Source organism: Lygodium microphyllum, chromosome 17 (assembly GCF_053477565.2).
Source record: "Lygodium microphyllum isolate KBCC chromosome 17, Lygodium_microphyllum_v1.1.10, whole genome shotgun sequence".
NCBI lineage: Eukaryota > Viridiplantae > Streptophyta > Polypodiopsida > Schizaeales > Lygodiaceae > Lygodium > Lygodium microphyllum.
The window spans coordinates 55,719,334-55,738,891 of NC_141151.1; the positions used below are offsets into that span (position 1 = coordinate 55,719,334).

Below are 19,558 nucleotides of genomic sequence, written 5' to 3' on the forward strand. Positions count from 1 at the left end.
AAGGGGATTAACCTTGCACACACATCAACATACAAATCTTGAATCGTAGCAAGGCAACCTCCGGATGTCGAACACCAACAAATGCAGCCAAGGAAGGCTGGATCTAATGCAAATGACAATGCAAGAAAGAAAGAAACTAAAAACGCAGGTAAGGAGAGAGAGAGACTAAAAACGTTGGCTGCAAAAGAGAAAACAGCAAACACAAGCTGCAAGAGAGAGAGAAAGACTAAAAACGCAAGAAAAACCAACAGCAGCAGTTAGCATGTTGAAATCAACTCCGAACAGTATGTGGTATACTGAAACAAGCGCCAATCTATTGTACAGCAATGGCTAGCTTGAACTGCAATATGCTCCCCGTCCGCGGTGTGGGCAACAAGCTGAAATACTTGAAATCTGCAAAAACGAGATTAAGGCTAAATGGAGGGCATCGTACCTATTTATAGAAAGTTTGGGCCCTCCAAAGTGGATTTGTGCTTATGAGATACAAACACTCTCTAGGCACGCATTTCTTTTTAAATTATCAACTTAATTAAGCATGTTTTAGGGCTGTTTAAGTGAAGCTAATGCATTTTTAGCTCAACATCTCCTCTCAGGTCCAACAACGGTGCCACGAGAAGTAGGCCAACAAAGGCCCTTTTTTTTTTCCTTTTACCACAAGGCATCCCACCCCAAAGCAGCTAGAGCATCGGACAAAGGGTGCGCGAGTGGCCTACTAAGACTACAGAGACAATAGTTATCTTACCAAGGGAGCCCAAGTGATCACCCCAAACAGACCAAGGTATCGAACAACCGGTGCACATCGACTGCCTAGTGTCCTACCAAGTCTTGCAAAGGTGAATGGAATTAGCTATGAACTTTTTTCTTTTTTTTGTTTGTTTTTTTTTAGGGCTTTGTAGTTTTGATATATTTAACATTAAGTGAGGGTTTTAAGTCAGTTTTTGTTCTACTGAGTATCTGTGCCCCAAACGGAAGAGTGATAAGGGGTGGTCAAACCTAAGACCTTCACAAAACAAGCATACTACCATTACTAGGTATCGATGAAAAAGAAAATAGCTAAGGTGTGTGTGACACAAATATAGCAAAGATGTGAAGCAAGCAAGACAAGCAAGCAAGCAAGCTATAGAGAACTGCCTTGGAGACTACCATGTGCAATGCCACGAATATGGTGAATCCATAGTCAACCACTCCAAAAGACCGAAAAGGAATAAATGCACACAGATGCATCTTTACATGAACCAAAGCCAATCCATGGGGTAATACAAAGGGAGATGCAAGCATAGTTACCTAGAATGGGGAACAGGAACGGAACGGGGGAAACGTCCAAGATCGGGGAATGGGAACGGGGGAAATGGCATGTATCTTAAGTGCCCCAAATATGCCTTGCATGACCCAAATTGCCCCGAAGAATGTCCCTCTAATTGCCCCAATATCCTTCAATGCTTGAAATTGACCCAAATGTCCCAAAATTGACTCGATTACCCCTATAGCTCCAAATCGCCTTGAATTGTCCAAATTATTCCACTTTCCCTTGAGATTAGACTATAAATGGATGAATACCTTGGAATTGAGGATAGGCTGAAATTTGGTTGTGATTTGCAAGAGTTGATAATGCATCAAATTTGAACTTTGCATGGACTCCTAATTAGCTTGTGGGTTGTCTTGACACTTTGAATTTTCAACCCGAGAGAGAGAGAGAGAGAGATTAGTGTGTGCACATTAGGCAATGGAGATGGGTGAACATGTGGTAGAAGGAGTGTGACCCAAGCAAAAAGAAAAGACCAGAAAAAACGTCAATTTTCGGTCAACGTGTCTAGAATGGCCATTCCAAACAGGGAACGGCAGGGAAAACGACATGGAACGGCAGGGAACAGTAGGAAACGCCTTGGAAACGGCAGGGAACGTTCCCTGGCCGTTTCACCTCCTTGGAGGGTTTGGAACGCGTTAGGCCGTTCCACAAACCGGAACGGCCATTCCCTGTTTCTATGGATGCAAGATATCATGCTCACACAAAATGCAATCCAGTGCCACTTGGACAGCGCCCTCGCAAGGGAATAAATACCCTTTTACAATCATGTCTGGGAGTGTGGATGAAGTTACAGATGTCCATAAGTACAATACAAAAGAATAAATTAATAAATGAATGTCTAAAAACTGTAACATCACTGTCACTATCAAGAGAAGTAGCCATTTCCTCTCAAACTAGAAGGGAAAGCAAAAGGAAAGCATCCTCTTCTTGTCAATCTGAAGAAGTAGGGGAGAATATACTCAAGCTAATCCTAGGTAAAAGGTACTGAAGAACCAGTCGGTTGACCGCTTTGGTCATAATGTCTGCAAAATTGTCTAATGAAGGCACAAACTCTAGACGAATAGTGCCTAGCTCGACCTGCTCTCTGAAAAAGTGGAAGTGGTCTCCTGCATGCCGCGTCCGTGGTGTGATAATCGGATTTCTAGCAAGGACAATGGCACTCTAGTTGTCACAGTAGGCAATAGTGGGAGAGTCACAAGGAAAGTGAAGAGCCGCCAATAAGCTTCTCAGCTAGATGGCCTCAGTGGTGCCATCAAAGAGAGCCCTATACTCAGTCTTGGCCGTGGAAGCTACCACCATCTCTTGCTTACAGTTGGACCAAGAAATGGGAGTCATGCCCAAGGTGAAGAGGTAGTCGCCATGGCAAAGCCGGGTATCAAGATCTCCTGCCCAATCAAAATCAATGTATCCCTACAAACATAAACTAGAACGATAAGTGAGGCCATAAGAATAAGTACACCCCAAATAACGCAACACATGAAGACATGCAATCCAATGTGACATTCTAGATGCTATGAATTACTTATTGAGAATGCTAACTGAGTAAGCTAAGTCTGACCTAGTATGAATTAACCAAAGAAATTTTCCTATTTTATCATCAAGCATGTGTGTGTATGTATGGCACTCAAAGACTCTGGAGTGGGATATGATAGACCGAGAGCCAAAGAATGACTCGTATGAAGTCTTTTGAGAAAGAGCTACAGTCGAGCACTGATTGAGGATGTACACTACAATATTAGCAACCTTAACCCAAAGGCGCTCAAGGAGCTCTACTGCGAACAGCATAGAACGTGCCATTTCCATGACTATCTAGTTCCAACACTCTACAACTCCATTCTAAGAGGAGTTGGTAGAGGTGAGATGGCGAGAAATGTCATGCTGCTGTAGAAACTTGGAAAACTCGTGGGAGATAAACTCACCACCGCTATCACTCCTCATGCAACCAACACGATGACCCATCTGGTTATGAATCAGTAGCACCCAAGCAGAGAAATATGTGAACATATCGAACTTATGCTTGAGGAAGTACACCCACATATATCTTGAATGATCATCCACTATTAAAAAAAAGTACAACATACCGTTCAAGGCAGCAGTGGATGTGGGCCCCCAAAGATCAATGTGAATCAATCTAAGAGGTGCCTCAGCTCTATGTGTAGACTACTAAGGAAATGGGATACAGTGCTACTTCTTGAGTTGACATGCTCTACAAACATCTCGAGCTAGCTTCAGATAAGGAAGGCCCTCAACCATCTCACAACGAGATAAATCATAATGAGTCATAGCCATGATACCCTAGGTGGAAATGCCAAAGACGCTCATTGTTTGTAAACTCCAAGATGTGGCTAATGCTTGGAAGCTATGTGACACAGAGCCCTCAACCGCCGTCTCAGTAAGAAAATGGGTCATGTGGTATAGGCCATTAGATTGTGCCTTGCCATGAGCCCAATCCGAGAGTCAAGGACCTCGACTGTGGTCCCTGTAAAGAAACCTGCTCGCCCCAACCAGCAAAGTTGTTGAACAAATAACAAGTTTAACCCAAGCTGAGGGACACGATATACATTGTTAAGCGAAGCCAAATTCGAACCCTTGTCAATGGCAAAACTGATGCAACCTTAAGCCTAGATTTTGACCGAGAAGTTGTTTTCTACGCAGGCCCACCCGACTGCAGGGGCTCGTGTACAAAAGATGTCCTCTATAAGAGTCATGTGATGTGTAGCTCCGCTGTCCACAATCAAACCAAGTGCCAATGTGCTCAACTATGACGAGTGGATCTCTGTGGTAACCTCATCAAGAGACAACTCATAGATTTGGACAAGACTCACATCGGATGTCTCTACAAAGACGATATGGGCCTCTACAAACTAGTCATACAAGCCCTCCGGAGTTGAGAACGTTGTCAACTGAGATGGCTGACCGGTGGCAATATGACTTTGACCTTTCCACTACCCCTTGCCATCACCTTGTCCTCCGATAGGGATTACCCGACTGAGGGGTGAGGGCCTATGACTTGGCTTTTGGTGCTATGCCTCTTACCTTTGATCGACACTCGTCATCAAAATAGCCAGCCTTTTGACAATATCTATTATTCTTAGATACATTCTGCAACCTAGGTTTGAGTTGAGACTAGGAGTTTCCTTGTGATTCTCCTGCTTGTTTTTTAGTTTGATTTTGATTTTGATTTAAAGTTTAATTTGCTTTACCCTTCCCTTGTTGCCCCTTCTAAGAATGAGCAACAAGAGCCCCCTCTATAAGGGATTATTCATATGAAACTAATCGAGCAACCGTGCATGACACAATAGCTGACATTCAAATTCATTGAATATAGGTAATTTGGACGGACAAACCACTTGCTGCACAAAATTGAAGTATTTACATGGCAACTTGTTAAGGATCAATGTGACCTGATCGTCAAAGAACTTAGGAGCCCTTGTAGTAGAGAATTCGGCAAGGAGATGTCGATACTCAACGAACTTGACTTTCAAGTCATCCCGGTCAGATATTTTGAAGTTTTGAAGTTTCGATGGTTCTATCCCGAGCCGCATAGCGGTCAGTCAAGTGTACCCATCACTCTGACGCTAAATCAAAATGCTGAAGCTGAGAATGAAATTCAAGCAATAAGCCCTGCATCAACTTGACAATAACAGAGGCATTCCTAGTCTTCTATGAGCAAACGACCTCATATGGAACAAGTGCGGAATCGGATCGGGGTTTCAATCCCTACACAAGATCCCATAGGTTCTGTGAGTCAAGGACATGTCTCATCAAGTTCGACCAAGTTGTACAGTTTGACCCATTAAAACGAGTCTTGTCATTGAATGCATACTTGGCAGAAGATGAGGTAGAACCATGAGGTATCAAGAATATGGGGAAAGATGGATGTGGAGGATAACATGGTGATCGTGGTCGTGGTAGCGATGTCTGATAAGGAGAAGAAGGGGAAAGAAGTGGGTAGACAGACATAGGCTATGAGTGTTCAATGAGTGCCGATTGATATGGAGGCACTCGAACATGAAGATTTCCATAAGGTGCCAGTGGAGGTGGAGGCACTAGGATACATAAGCCATGTCCAAATATCGGCTGGGACACAACATAATAACCAAAGAATCCACTAGGTAATGCCATGGAGGTAAACTGTGACACCAACTGATCCACACACGGGAGAGACTGGGGGAATACCCAGGCTGCAATGATCTTGAAAGTGTGAGGAAAAGTTGGAATACCACCCAGCTTAGGAAGAGATGAGATCCTAATGGTTGTGCCTAAGTTTAAGAACCCCCCAGTGTGGTGAATGAAAACACGTGTAATCCTACATGAGAGGCAACATGCAGTGCACTTAATGGAGACTAAAAGGATGTCGCGGCGGAATAAGAGGGTGGGGAGGGAGGGAGATTAAATGGATTTGTGATAGATGCAGATATGGGAAATAATGTGGGTTTCTTTTGTCCATTAAATGCATTAAATTGAAATGATGATGATGAAGATGCACCTACTTCACTTTGGCCTTTGAAAACAAAATTGTTTGAAGGAAAAGAAAAGAAAGGAGTACTCACAATTTCTTGTTTCAACTGCTTACCTAGTCTTGAGATCATAAAGAAATGCATGTCTTCCTCATTACTCATAAACCAAAAATTGTTTTGCATACGTCTTTCATCATAAAGGAGAAGGGGAATCATCATTAACAGAATCTGAAATGGTAGGCATACTTGGTACCAGAGAGAATAAGTATGAAGGCAATGGAGTGTACTCTATGTCAGTTTCCACTTGCGGATGGCCAATCCTAAGTGGAGATTCCACCCTTCCTGCATGGTCAATAGATCGATGCACCGAATCTGAAGGGTGAAATGCAAACTTACCTTCTATCTAACACTGGGCTGCATCAAAATGAGATTATACTCAGCTGCAATCATCTCGTAAGATCGTGGAACTTCATGATAGTCCAATGTCTATCCGGCCATGTCCGGAGCTTGTGAAGCAAGCTATGAGGCCCACTCTGACTCGTTCCTCGATGGATTTAGCTCGGATGTGAGAAGTGGTGCGGAAGTAGTGTTCGAAGTCATGTGCTATTACGTGTCTATCTTTCTGCAAACGCCTACGGGACTAACTTTCTGCAAATGAGTATTACGTGTCTGTCTTTCTGCAACCACCTAAGGGCCTAACTTTCTACAGACGTCCCCTGGATTTTTTTGCCAAGCCCGCTCATGTGAAGCATGAGAGCTTCCATTCGCCACCTAACCACGCTCAGGAAGATGCTGGAGCAACCCGATGTGTCTTTCCTGCCAGCCGTCCATTCCTAGTGAGTTATACTAATTTTATGACTCACTTACTTCCTAAGCTTCCCTAACCCTGTACGGGTGTCCAAGGCCCTCGGATGGTCATCTCTCGTCCTTGTTTACCAATAAGTTACATTTGTTGATGTAACATTTCCTCCCCCTTAATAATCGGTTTCATCCTCGAAAACAATACTTGAAAGGTCCAACTGTAAATTGGGAAGCCTTTTTCTTAAAGTGCATACTCGCTCCCATGTGGAGTTTTCTTCCGAACAGTCTCTCCATTTTACCAAACATTCTTGATAAATAGTATGCCTTGTTCGTCTATTACGAATATTTAAAATTCTTTCTGGTTCATGTGGAATAGATTGGTCTGAATAGCTCCTCCATCTTATCATTTAAGATTGGATTATCCATATCACCCAACTTCTTTCTTAGCTTGGTTACATGGAAAACTGGATGTGTTTTACTACCAGCAGGTAGTTGGAGCTTATAAGCTTCTTCCCCCACCCTCTTAAGTATTCTGAAAGAACCACAATACCTGGGTGAAAGCTTTGGATATCGTCCGGTTTTCATGGTTTTAGTTTGTCCAGGCACTTTAAGATAGACCAATTCCCCTTCCTCAAAAGAGATCTCTTTGGTGAGGATCTGCATAAGCTCTAGCTCGGTCTTGAGCTTTCTTAATATTTTATAAATTTCCAATGCCCAGAATGAAAGATCTTTTTGATCAATTACAAGGGGCAAAATTCTTCACAAAGATTGACCTAAGATCAGGCTATCACCAAGTAAGAATTAAGGCCCAGGATGTTCCTAAGACGGCATTTCGTACTAGATACGAGCATTATGATTTTTTGGTGATGACTTTTGGCCTCATTAATGCACCAGCTACTTTTATGAAGCTAATGAATAGTGTGTTATGGCCCTATCTAAGACGCTTTGTAGTAGTCTTCTTGGATGATATCTTGATCTTTAGTAAATCAAGAAAAGAACATTTGGAACACTTACGGTTAGTATTCCAATTGTTAAGAACCCAATCCCTTTATATGAAGAAAACTAAATGTGAATTCTTCGCACGTTAAATATTTGGGGCATATTATTTTGAAAGAGAGAATCAAGATGGATCCAGAAAAAGTAAGGGCAATTATTGAATGGCCATCTCCAAGGAACTTGGAAGAGCTACAGATCTTCCTAGGTTTATCTGGACTTTATCGTAGATTCATTCAAGATTATGCCAAGATAGTTGTTCCAATGACGGACCAACTTAAAGAGGGAAAGGGAAGAGCTTTAATTGGGGAACAGACCAAAATGAAAGTTTTAAAAAACTTAAGGTAGCTATTGCTACAGCTCCAGTACTACTAATTGTGGATCCCAATAAACCATTCATGGTTGAAATCGATGCCAGTGATAGAGCAATAGGCATGGTCTTATTACAAGGTCAACCGGTTGCTTTTGAAAGCAAGAAATTAGACCGTGCAAAATGGAATTATTCTATTTATGAAAGGGCACTGTATGCAATAGTACATGCAATGAAAAAATGGAGGCACTATCTGTACGGTGCCAAACTTTTGATCTTGTCAAATCATAAAAGCATTAAGTAGCTTAATGACCAACCGGATCTACAAGGGCGTAAAGCCAGATGGACCGAACACCTTCAAGAGTTCGACTATGAGATAAGGTATAGAAAAGAAAAGTATAATATAGTGGCTAATGCACTCAGCAAAATGCCCATCATAAATGAATTGAGTTTTACTCAATTCTCTTCCGATTTGCCTGAATTCTTAAAAGGAAAATGCCAGGTTGATCCGGCATATTCCAACATATGGGAATCAATTGAAAATGGGGATCCAATTGGAAGGGCAAATGTAATAAGTGCAGGTTAATAAAGCTGAAAGATTGAAAATGGGAGGACTTCTCCACCCATTAGAGATTCCTTCGAGAAAATGGGAGAGTATCTCCATGGACTTTATTGTCGAGTTACCCAGGACACACAGGGAACATGACTCTGTGTGGGTGATTGTGGATAGGTTAACCAAAATGGCTAGGTTTATTTTAACTTCAACTGATGTTAAAACACTAGAATTGGCTAGATTGTTCATAGAGAACATATACAGATTGTATGGCCTTCCGGCAAATATAGTTTCTGATTGGGATAGAAAATTTGATAGTCAATTTTGGCGTGCTGTATTTAGGAAGTTGGATACTAAACTAAGCATGAGCACGGCGGAGCACCCGTAAACAAATGGACAAACCGAAAGGGTTAACCAAATCCTTAAAGATATGTTGAAAGCATATGTAAATAAAAGGCAAACTAATTGGAAAGAGTATTTACCGATAGCAAAGTTTGCATATAATAGTGTCAAACACTCTTCCACTAGATATAGTCCATTTATGCTAATGTATGGGTTTCAGCCCAGAGCTCCTCATACAGTAGGACTGCACAAGGAAAAGGTTCAAGCAACAAAGGATTTTTTGGAGGATACGAATAGTATGTTAAGATTTGCTCAAGAAAATATTAAGAAAGCTGTGAGTAAACACTTTAAGAAAAAGGTTTCCCAATTTACAGTTGGACCTTCCAAGTATCGTTTTCAAGTACGAAACCGATTATTAAGGGGGAGGAAATGTTACATCAATAAATGTAACTTATTGGGAAACAAGCACGAGAGAGAACCGTTTGGGGGCCTTGGGCACCTATACGGGGTTAGGGGAGCTTAGGAAGTAAGTGAGTCATAAAATTAGTATAACTCACTAGGAATGGACGGCTGGCAGGAAAGACACATCGGGTTACTCCAGCATCTTCCTGAGCGTGGTTGGGTGGCAAATGGAAGCTCTCATGCTTGTTTCCCAATAAGTTACACTTATTGATGTAACATCTGCCCTTCTCTTGTTCCTACTTCTTGTGTAGAGCTTTCAGATCAAGGCCTAAGTTTCTCTCAGAGAACTCGGCTCTAATATCATGTGAAGAAATATCCTAACACAAAAACATGAATAACATCATATGACAAAGCACAGACTAATAGAAGAACACAATTAGGGTTAGGGTAACTCAGAGACAATGAATACAAAGAATGAATGAAATGATATGACTATTGAATATATAATGCTTATGCAACAAACACACTATGTAGTGAATGAATACTATATCTTGAACTCTTATATCTGAAGGATCAAGGCAGGTAATAAGCTAGAGAGTGTATCGTACTCCGAACAGATCTCGAATCACAGCAAGGCAACCACTGGATATCGAACACCGGCAAACGCAGTTAAGGAAGGCTGGATTTGATGCAGATAGCAGTGCATGAGAGAAATACTAAAAATGTTGGTTGCATGAGAGAGAAAACAGCAAACGCAAGCTGTAGGAGAGAGAATGACTAAAAACAGGAAAAATCAGCAGCAACATTAGCATGCTGAAATCAGCTCTGAACAGTGTATGGTAGGCTGGAAACAGGTATCAGACTGTTGTAGACAGTAATGGCCAGCTTGGACCGCGATAACCTCCATGCGCAATGTGTGGGCAGTAAGTTGAAATACTTGAAATCTGCAAAAACGAGATTAAGGCTAAATGGAGGGCAACATACCCATTTATAGAAAGTTGGGGCCCCCAAGTAGGTTTGTGCTTATGAAATACAAACACTCTCTACAAACACATTTCTTTTTAAATAAACAAGGTTTCTTTCTTAATTAAGCATGTTTTGGGGCTGTTTAAGTGAAGCTAATGCATTTTTAGCTCAACATCACAAACCACTACAAATGTGATCCCACATTGCTTCATGAGAGAGAAAACAGCAAACGCAAGCTGTAGGAGGAAAAATGACTAAAAACACAGGAAAAATCAATAGCAACGTTAGCATGCTGAAATCAGCTCTAAATAGTGTATGGTAGGCTAGAAACAGGCATCAGACTGTTGTAGACAGCAATGGCCAGCTTGGACTGCGATAACCTCCGCGTCCGATGTGTGGGCAGCAAGTTGAAATACCTGAAATTTGCAAAAACAAGATTAAGGCTAAATGGAGGGTAGCATACCTATTTATAGAAAGTTTGGGCCCCCAAGTGGGTTTGTGCTTATGGAATACAAATGCTCTCTACAAACACATTTCTTTTTAAATAAACAAGGTTTCTTTCTTAATTAAGCATGTTTTGGGGCTGTTTAAGTGAAGCTAATGCATTTTTAGCTCAACATCATAAACTACTGCAAATGTGATCCCAAACTACTCACAAACTGATTGCAAAATCTGATTAGAAACTAATGCAAAACTGATCCCAAAAGTAATTATAAATGGTTCTCAAATTCATCAAAAACTAAGCTGAAACTAATCAAAAATTTTGTCTCCAAACTGAGGCAAAAACTCATGCTAAACTACTCATAAACTGATACAAAACTATAGTTTCAATACCCAGGTGGGTGAAACTCATACTCATCTGCATACATCTCACTGTGACTAGTACACTGAGTAGTGACCTCATGACAAACATATTGTCAGCACAATACCTTGGATGCATGTTGAATGCATCCAAGATCCACTACATACAAGAGTTGTCCAAAACTGGCGGAGTGAAAGTGCTACCTTCCCCTTGAGCATCAAGCAATACTCCGAACCCCTGCTCTGCTGAACCTAACTAAGCCCGAATTGAAGTGGGCTCTGCCTGAAAGGCATCTAGGTAAAAGTTTGCCAAGTCATCCTCTTCCATCCATTTTGCATCTATCGGTGAGACAATGTTGAAGCTTCACTAAGAAGTATATGGAAACTTTACCTCTAACTTTACTTGCCTCGAAACCTTCACTGAGTTGTAGGCCTTTCTTTCCCTTAAGCATTGCAATGCTTTATACTTTAATATTGTTGCAATTCCAACTTAACTAATATGCAACATTGCATCCAGTTGACTAGCCCCTCATGTATACCTGACATGCTAAGAGTACCAAATGTATTAAGAAACATTCTTGTTTGCATACTTTGGACCATTGCAATGTGACTGTGCATGGAAATTTGCGTACTACCAACCATACCAAGATATATTTTCCCATACATTACATGCATTACTGGCTACATTTTCCCTCATGCAAGTACTATGTAAAGCATTTGCATGACCACCATTAATACTATGAGTCCCAAACACAATGGGCTGTATACATGCATCACCCCAAACTTGTCACTTTTTTCCCCAACATTATGCCAACATTATTATACATGGGGTTATGCATATTACCAGCCATACCCATATACATTAAGCCTTGCACACCACACATTGGTTGTCGCATACCATAAGGAGATGTGCCATACATCCCCGTATGTGATCCCTGATTCACCATAGCATGAAAACTAGTGCCGCCACCAAAGTAACCGAGCTGCCTTACAATTGCATACATGTCTTATTGTCCCAAAAAAACATTGGATTGGTACGTCTAGTTAGCCTTGCATATGCATCAATTGCACCACTAGCATCATTTGCTTAAGCTCGCTACCCATGTTTGGAACATCATGTTGTTGTATTGGCTCTTTCTTCAATGCATCTTGCTGTCCTAAAGTTCTTGAAGATGATTTCCTCTTCTTGTTTTTGCTGCCCTCCTTTAAAGGGTTCAAAAAGTGCATGAACTGAGGATCATTTGCCAATTGCATTAACATTTCAGCTATTGTCCTCAGCTACTCTTTACACCAGTCATCAAGTTCCTCTTTCTCTTGCTAGTCATCAACTTCAAGAGACCTAGAAGGACCCACCTCTTATCCAATTCCCTCATTCTCAGCTTGCTGCCCATGCTTCGTGCCTTGTCCAAGATCAGGCATTGCATTTTTCCTAACACTTTGTGAATTTTCAAATTGAGAGACGTGATCCCAACTTGATCCCATCTCATTATCTAAAGCCATTCTTGATGTAATGCTCAGCTGAATACGATTTCAGCACTAGAGCAAAGCTTTTAACCTTCAATCTAGTGCCTCATGCCCACCAATCCGAAGGAATTAATGGTATCCCAGCAATGGAACCATGAAACTAGCCTTAGTTCTCGAATAGGATAGTAAATAACCTAATTAAGCACTAATTGCAGCAAGCACAAAATTCACGTAAACTGAAAATGCACACTTTACCACTTTAATGTTGGATATTGGACACTAAGAGGAGGTTTCCTAAGATCGTGAGGAGTTTGTTCACGGTTTCTAGTCTACTTTGGATATTTCTTTCTATGGCTAACCCTTTTCTTCATCATCGAGCTCGCATCCCCTATCGCTCGGCCTTTGGTCCCTTGTGTTTTTATGCAGCTCATGGCACCTTTGATAGTTTCATGCTACTGTCTCATAGTTGGGTTCAAGGCTTGGCTCACCCATTCCCCACTAGGGCTTTCAAGAGTAAACTGTTCAAGGCCTCTCTGTTTCTTGTGCCCTTTGGTGGCCTTCCATTTGATTAGATTTTTCTGTGGAGAGGAGGGTCTTGTGTCAGAGTGCAGCGGTGCGGAAGCGTAGGACTGAGAGAGAGAGAACGCAGAGAGAAAAGGGAGAGAAAGAGACAGTGTACAATGAAGATCTGCTGTATAAAGAATGCTGAATACAAAGATATACACGGGCGCAGTGCGCTGGACTGCGTGTCTCCACCTCGACGATGCGACCTGCTGTCCACCTCGAAGTCTGCTGCAGTCTGCACTGTCTGCTGTCTGAAATCTGTGAACAGAGACAGAAATCTGCACGGCACCGGTCTGTAATCTGCAACAGAGAATAGTGGCCAGACTGCTGAAAACGTCAGCAATAAATAGGCGAAAAAATCACCTAGAACGGGGCTCAAAAATGGGGCGCAGCCTGATAAAAATGGCTGCAGGCAGTCGGACTGCCACGTGACTGCACAGTCCGACTGTGCAGCTGGTCCGACTGCTGGACCAGCTGTGCTGCTGCCTAAAAAACAGGCTATGAACTCTAACACCCCCTCTCAGAGCCTGGACAGGGCAGAAGCCTGAGGGATCTGGAATGTTGCCGAAGTAGAGCCTGAGGAAGCGCCTTCGTAAACAAATCCGCAAGATTATCCTCCGTCTTGCAATACTCCACAGTGATGTTCTCATCCAGAAGCTTTTCTCGAATGAAGTGGTACTGAATCTCAATGTGCTTCGTCCGGGCATGAAAAACAGGGTTCCTTGCCAAGGCAATGCAACTCTCATTGTCACATCGCAGCAATGTAGGACGAGGCTGGGGGCACCCAAGCTCCTCCAACAATCTCCGAAGTCACACTACCTCGCATGTGGTGGAAGATGCGGCCCGATACTCCGCCTCAGTAGACGAAAGGGCTACCGTGGGCTGCTTCTTGCTACTCCATGAAATAACACCTGCACCCAAAGTAAAGCAGTAACCTGTTGTAGACCGCCTGTGGTCCACGTCACCGGCCCAATCCGAGTCGCTCCAACCTGCAAGTACAAGATCTGAGCCATCTGTCCCTGCGGGGTAATGAATCCCCAAATCAGACGTCCCCCTTAGATACCGAAGTATCCTCTGAGCAGCCTGCCAATGCACCGTCTTAGGTTCACTCATGAACCCTGCCAAGAGCCCAACAGCAAAACATAGATCAACCCTCGTGTTGAGAAGCCAAATCAAGGACCCTATCAACTGTCGATAGCGGGAAGCATCCGCCAAAGGAGAAGCTGAGTGGGAAGTGGCCTTCCAGTTCGGATCCATAGGAGTAGAGAGGGCCCGAGAATCTTCCATCTTAAAAGTCACCAAGAGCTCCTGTACATATCTCTGTTGGGAGAGAAAGATCCCCCTCTGAGACTGATAAATCTCATGGCCTAAAAAGAAATGGAGTAGCCCCAAATCCGTCATCTCGAACGTCCGATGTAAAGCTGACTTTGTCTCCTGGACCTGCTGTGCATCATCACCTGTGACAATCAAATCATCAACATATAATACAAACAGCACACAACCTTCCCCGGAAGTGTGAACATACAGCTGCGGATCGGCCTTGGACCGCCAATATCCCAACTGAGTCTGGAGGAACGAATCAATCTTCTCGTTCCAAGCTCGTGGGGCCTGCTTGAGACCATACAGGGCCTTCTTCAACCTGTAGACTTTCCCATCCGAAGAACCAAAGCCAGGAGGCTGCTCAACGTAGATCTCCTCCTTCAAATCACCATTCAGGGAGGCCGACTTCACATTTAACTGATAAACAGGCCATCTCCTATGGCCAGCCAAAGCAAGAACAGCTCTAATGGTTGCCATACGAGCTGTAGGGGCAAAGGTGTCATGACAGTCAATCCCTGGGCGCTGGGCAAAACCCTTAGCAACAAGGCAAGCCTTGTGCTTATCCAAAGTACCATCACTGAGATATTTGGTCTTGAAGACCCACTTGACTCCAATCACCTTCTTCTTCGGGGGGCGTGGCACAAGTGACCAAGTGCCATTCCTCTCAATAGCCTCCAACTCAGCTTCCATAGCTTTCTTCCATGGGGCGGATTGTAAAGCCTCCTTCACGGAGGTGGGCTCTCGATCCTGCATAACTCGGGACATCAAACAATAATTGGAGCAAACTAGCTCCGAAGAATGCGCCTGGTGCCTCCGTGACCGCCGCGGACCATCCTGCGGTCCCCACTCCTCAGGAACCCCCTCGATCCCTGAATCACGGAGTGTGTCACGGGCCCAGCGAGGAGGAGGCCGAACCTCCCCTGGTCGTTCTCCATCAGTAGAAGACTCTGGAATGTCCACCGGTAGTAACTCCTCAGAAGGATCCGGTGGAACAGTAGACTCTGTGTCAGAAACAGAATCATAATCAAACGGCACAGGCTCCAGCGGAACTGTAGAAGGAGCCAAACTCTCCCCTGGATCTCCAAGAACGGGATGCTCCTCACCCGTTGAAGAAGCCGGAACCTCCACAAACCGCACATCACGGCTAGTATATACATCCCGCTTGACGGGATCATATAGTCGGTAGCCTTGGGACTGGGAGCTGTAGCCAACAAAATACCTGTTTTCGGAAAGCCGCTTCAAATTTGTCACGGTGAGCCTTGGGAATGTGAACATAGGCATCACACCCAAAGACCCGAAAGTAAGAAACATCTGGCTTCGTCCCAAAATAAGCCTCAAATGGAGTCATCCCTTCCACGGCCGAAGTAGGGGATCGATTAAGGATGTGGACTGCAGTAGCCACAGCCTCGGCCCACAGAACCTGAGGGGTCTGTCGGTGCTCCATCATGGTGCGCGCCATCTCAATCACACTGCGGTTCTTCCGTTCTAGAATACCATTTTCTTGAGGAGTATTGGTATTGGCAAACTCCTGGTGAATTCCTCTATCTGCACAAAACCGAGCAAATTCATTAGACACAAATTCACCTCCCTTGTCGGATCGCAAGGTCTTCAACTTCCGGCCTGATCGGTTCTCCTCAAAGAGAAGCCAATCCTTGAAGTGCGAGAAAGCTTCTGACTTTAGTGCCAAAAAGTAGGCCCATATCATCCTGCTATAGTCATCCACGATCAGCATGAAGTACGAGCTCCCACACAGGGACTCGTTCCTCATAGGGCCACATAGATCCGTAGATACTAGCTCCATCGGTGAAGTAGACCGCCGCGAAGCTGTGTGGGGAATGGCATCCCGATGCTGCTTCCCCCGTATGCAGGAGACACATGGCTGCTGGCTCACCACTATATCCGGCAACCCTCGAACAAGCTGTCCACGTGACGCCTTCCGAAGATAGTCATAGTTCAGGTGACCAAACCGAGCATGCCATAATTCAGACTGTGACTCTGAGGTAAGAAGAAGAGAAGAGAGGGCAGTGAAAGACTTCAGTTTGTAAATGCCGTTCTCCTCATATCCAGATGATAGAACCTTCCTCGATTCACGATCAAGGACTCGCACAGTAGAACTGTCAAATTCCACCAAAAGACCAAGGGAGCAAATCTTATGAACTGAAAGGAGATGGTACCCTAATCCTGGTACATGCAAAACCTCTGAGGTATGGGTGCCACCTCGTCCATCCGGAATAAGCTGCATCTTACCCCGACCTGCGATAGAAACTGAAGAGCTGTCTCCAATGAGAACCTGCCCACGCGAAGGTCACAGCTGGGCAACACCATCTGATGAAGGAGTCATGTGCCGTGAGGCACCACTATCAATAATCCACTCTCGAGATTGGGGAGCCGCCATCGCAGCATCAGAAGCATTCGGTGAAGCGTCCTCAATGACAACTAAATGTAGAAATGCAGCTGATGAGGGTGCAGCCACCGCTCCAGAATCCTTGGTTTCCTTCTTCTTGGTGTCCTTCGAGTCTTTGTCAGGGCAATCCTTCTTCCAATGGCCAGTCTTTCCACAAATATGGCATGTGGAGTCTTTGTCCTTGTCCTTCTTGGACTTGTTATCCCCCTTCTTCTTCTTTTGGTCCTTCCCCTTCTTCTGAGAGGCTTGACTTGTCAACGCCTCCGTCTTGGAAGCATTCTGTCCCTTTAACTGTTCCTCTTGGTCCAAGACCATAGGAACCAACTCTTCCCACTGAAGAGTAGACTCTCGCCCCGAAGCAATAAGGGCAGAGTAGAATGTACCGAATCGTGGCGGCAACTGGGACAAGAGTGTAATCGCCATGTCTTCGGAGGAAATTGGCTTCCCCGCATTCTGAACCTGCATCTGTAGCTGCCTTAGCTTGTTAATGTGTTCCCTTAGCGAAGAAGACTTATTGACGGACAAGGTTCGCATCTGTACCTCCAAAGAAACCCTCTTCATCAGGGTCATCCGATTGTACATTTGATCAAGCTCCAGCCAAATCTCACGAGCCACCGTTAAGTGCTCGATGTGAGCGATCACGGCTGTAGTGCATGATAAAAAGAGAAAGGATCGAATCCTGGCATTCAGTTTGTCCCAATGAGACTGGGCCCTGGCCAACTCCGCACGAGCATCGGAAGAGAGTTTGGACTCATCTCTTACCGAAGGCCGGTCAATATCTTCCTGTACCAACTCCGCCAAGTCATAGGACTCCAGAATGGCCAACATCATAACGCGCCAAATGCGGTAGTTGTCGCCGTCGAGCTTCTGATCTGTAGGAAGAGCCGGTAGGACAGGCACCTTCAGGTCCATAATCGCCTGGAACTCCAAGTCCATCTCTGTAGACATCTTCACCTGCAATGCCTTCTCAAACGCAAAAGCAGCCCCCTCTGACTAAGTAAACTCAGCCTGCTAAGGCTCTTCCGCGTCCCGAAGCTTCTTCACCCGCCGGAGGCGATGAAAAAGCAAAACCTGCACTTTTAGGTTGAAAACTCAAACTTTCTCCGCGTCAAACAGCAGTAATCAGCAGCAAATCCACCACCTGTACTCCTTTCCTGTGCGCCCACACTCGTTTCAGCCTTGTTCCAAGGCGCAACCCTCCTGTCTGCCCTTAAACGCAAAAAACGCAAATTTGTGTCGCGATGGAAACTCCTCTTCAGGTTGATTCTGCGCTCAGTCAGCCCTCAAACACTGCTCTGATACCATGTCAGAGTGCAGCGGTGCGGAAGCGTAGGACTGAGAGAGAGAGAACGCAGAGAGAAAAGGGAGAGAAAGAGACAGTGTACAATGAAGATCTGCTGTATAAAGAATGCTGAATACAAAGATATACACGGGCGCAGTGCGCTGGACTGCGTGTCTCCACCTCGACGATGCGACCTGCTGTCCACCTCGAAGTCTGCTGCAGTCTGCACTGTCTGCTGTCTGAAATCTGTGAACAGAGACAGAAATCTGCCCGGCACCGGTCTGTAATCCGCGACAGAGAATAGTGGCCAGACTGGTGAAAACGTCAGCAATAAATAGGCGAAAAAATCACCTAGAACGGGGCTCAAAAATGGGGCGCAGCCTGATAAAAATGGCTGCAGGCAGTCGGACTGCCACGTGGCAGTCCGACGTGGCAGTCCGACTGCACAGTCCGACTGTGCAGCTGGTCCGACTGCTGGACCAGCTGTGCTGCTGCCTAAAAAACAGGCTATGAACTCTAACATCTTGCTCCTTCACTGGCTTTCTTCATCAACAGACTACATCCGCATTGACACTCTTTTCACCACCCTCAAATCCGCATCTCCTTTGGCCTTCAGCTACATCCGAGATCTAAGAGGGGGTATTAGTAGTTGTGTGTCTTGTGTGGTCATCTCTATAAGACAAAATCTGAGCAAGGAGTAGAGAGCACACAGCACATATGAGAAGACAAAAAAGGCTACATTAATTTCAAACAAATTAATACAAAGATGGCTTTGTCCACCTATGCACTTCCACCGTGAAGCTTAAATGACGATCCAAACAAATGATAAGTGAAGAGCTTAAGGGTAGTTGGAAGAACTCTAACTGAGTGAAAGATAGATTGATGATGGCTTTAGAGGGGACTTCCTTTTATAGCCCGAAAGGTCGGCATGTCCGATCGTATTGTGAACCTTTCCTAGTCAACCAAGAAATATTCCCTTTACCATCAAGCCGAGAGCGCTACCCTTGAACCCCAAAATAGGGGTCCCTAATAACTCTCACACCCTGCAACTCGATGCATTGTGCCTCGAGTTACTACCAATATAACTACTCTATCTTGCCCAAAGGCTAGATCCACAAAGGTCACCTTTTTACCATCCAATCACATAGACCTCATCTGACATACAAGTCAAGACCCACCCAATGTCCATGCTCACATATGGCTTCTCCTCGTAATGGGAGCCTTATAACTAGAGCACCATGGATCATTAGCGGCACCTTGCGAGAGTGGTCTTTATCTATCATTTTATGTATATTTGACACTTTAGATTAAGGGCATATTAGTGCATTTCCTTTTGTACACTTTTGGGTATTTTTTAGTGGTATGATCACATTTAGGGTTTTTCCTCTTTTTCACCTATATAAAGGCAACCTACCCTCCCACTTTCATGATCCATTATCCATCATTGATCCTTCATGATCAGCCAACCCTCCTCATTCTCTCATCCCCTTGCTACCATTTGATGCCCACACAACGCATAGAGCTACATGTTGGGGCTGATTGTTGCTGCCTTGTACCTTCAGCCATTGCAATCACATTGTTACTTCTCTC

At 44.3% G+C, this 19,558-nt stretch overlaps 1 protein-coding gene across 2 annotated transcripts in view; it reads right to left on the minus strand.

The window, feature by feature from the left end:
• LOC148021909 (GTP-binding protein BRASSINAZOLE INSENSITIVE PALE GREEN 2, chloroplastic-like) overlaps positions 1-19,558 on the minus strand; it is a 35,855-nt gene that overhangs the window by 13,341 nt on the left and 2,956 nt on the right. The window contains exon 2 of one of the 2 annotated variants that reach the window (XR_015694417.1): positions 10,465-10,549. The exons of the other annotated variant lie outside the window; for it this stretch is intronic. The gene's annotated coding sequence lies outside the window, so the exon portion shown is untranslated. The remainder of the gene's footprint in view (positions 1-10,464; positions 10,550-19,558) is intronic. 2 annotated transcript variants of the gene reach the window in all.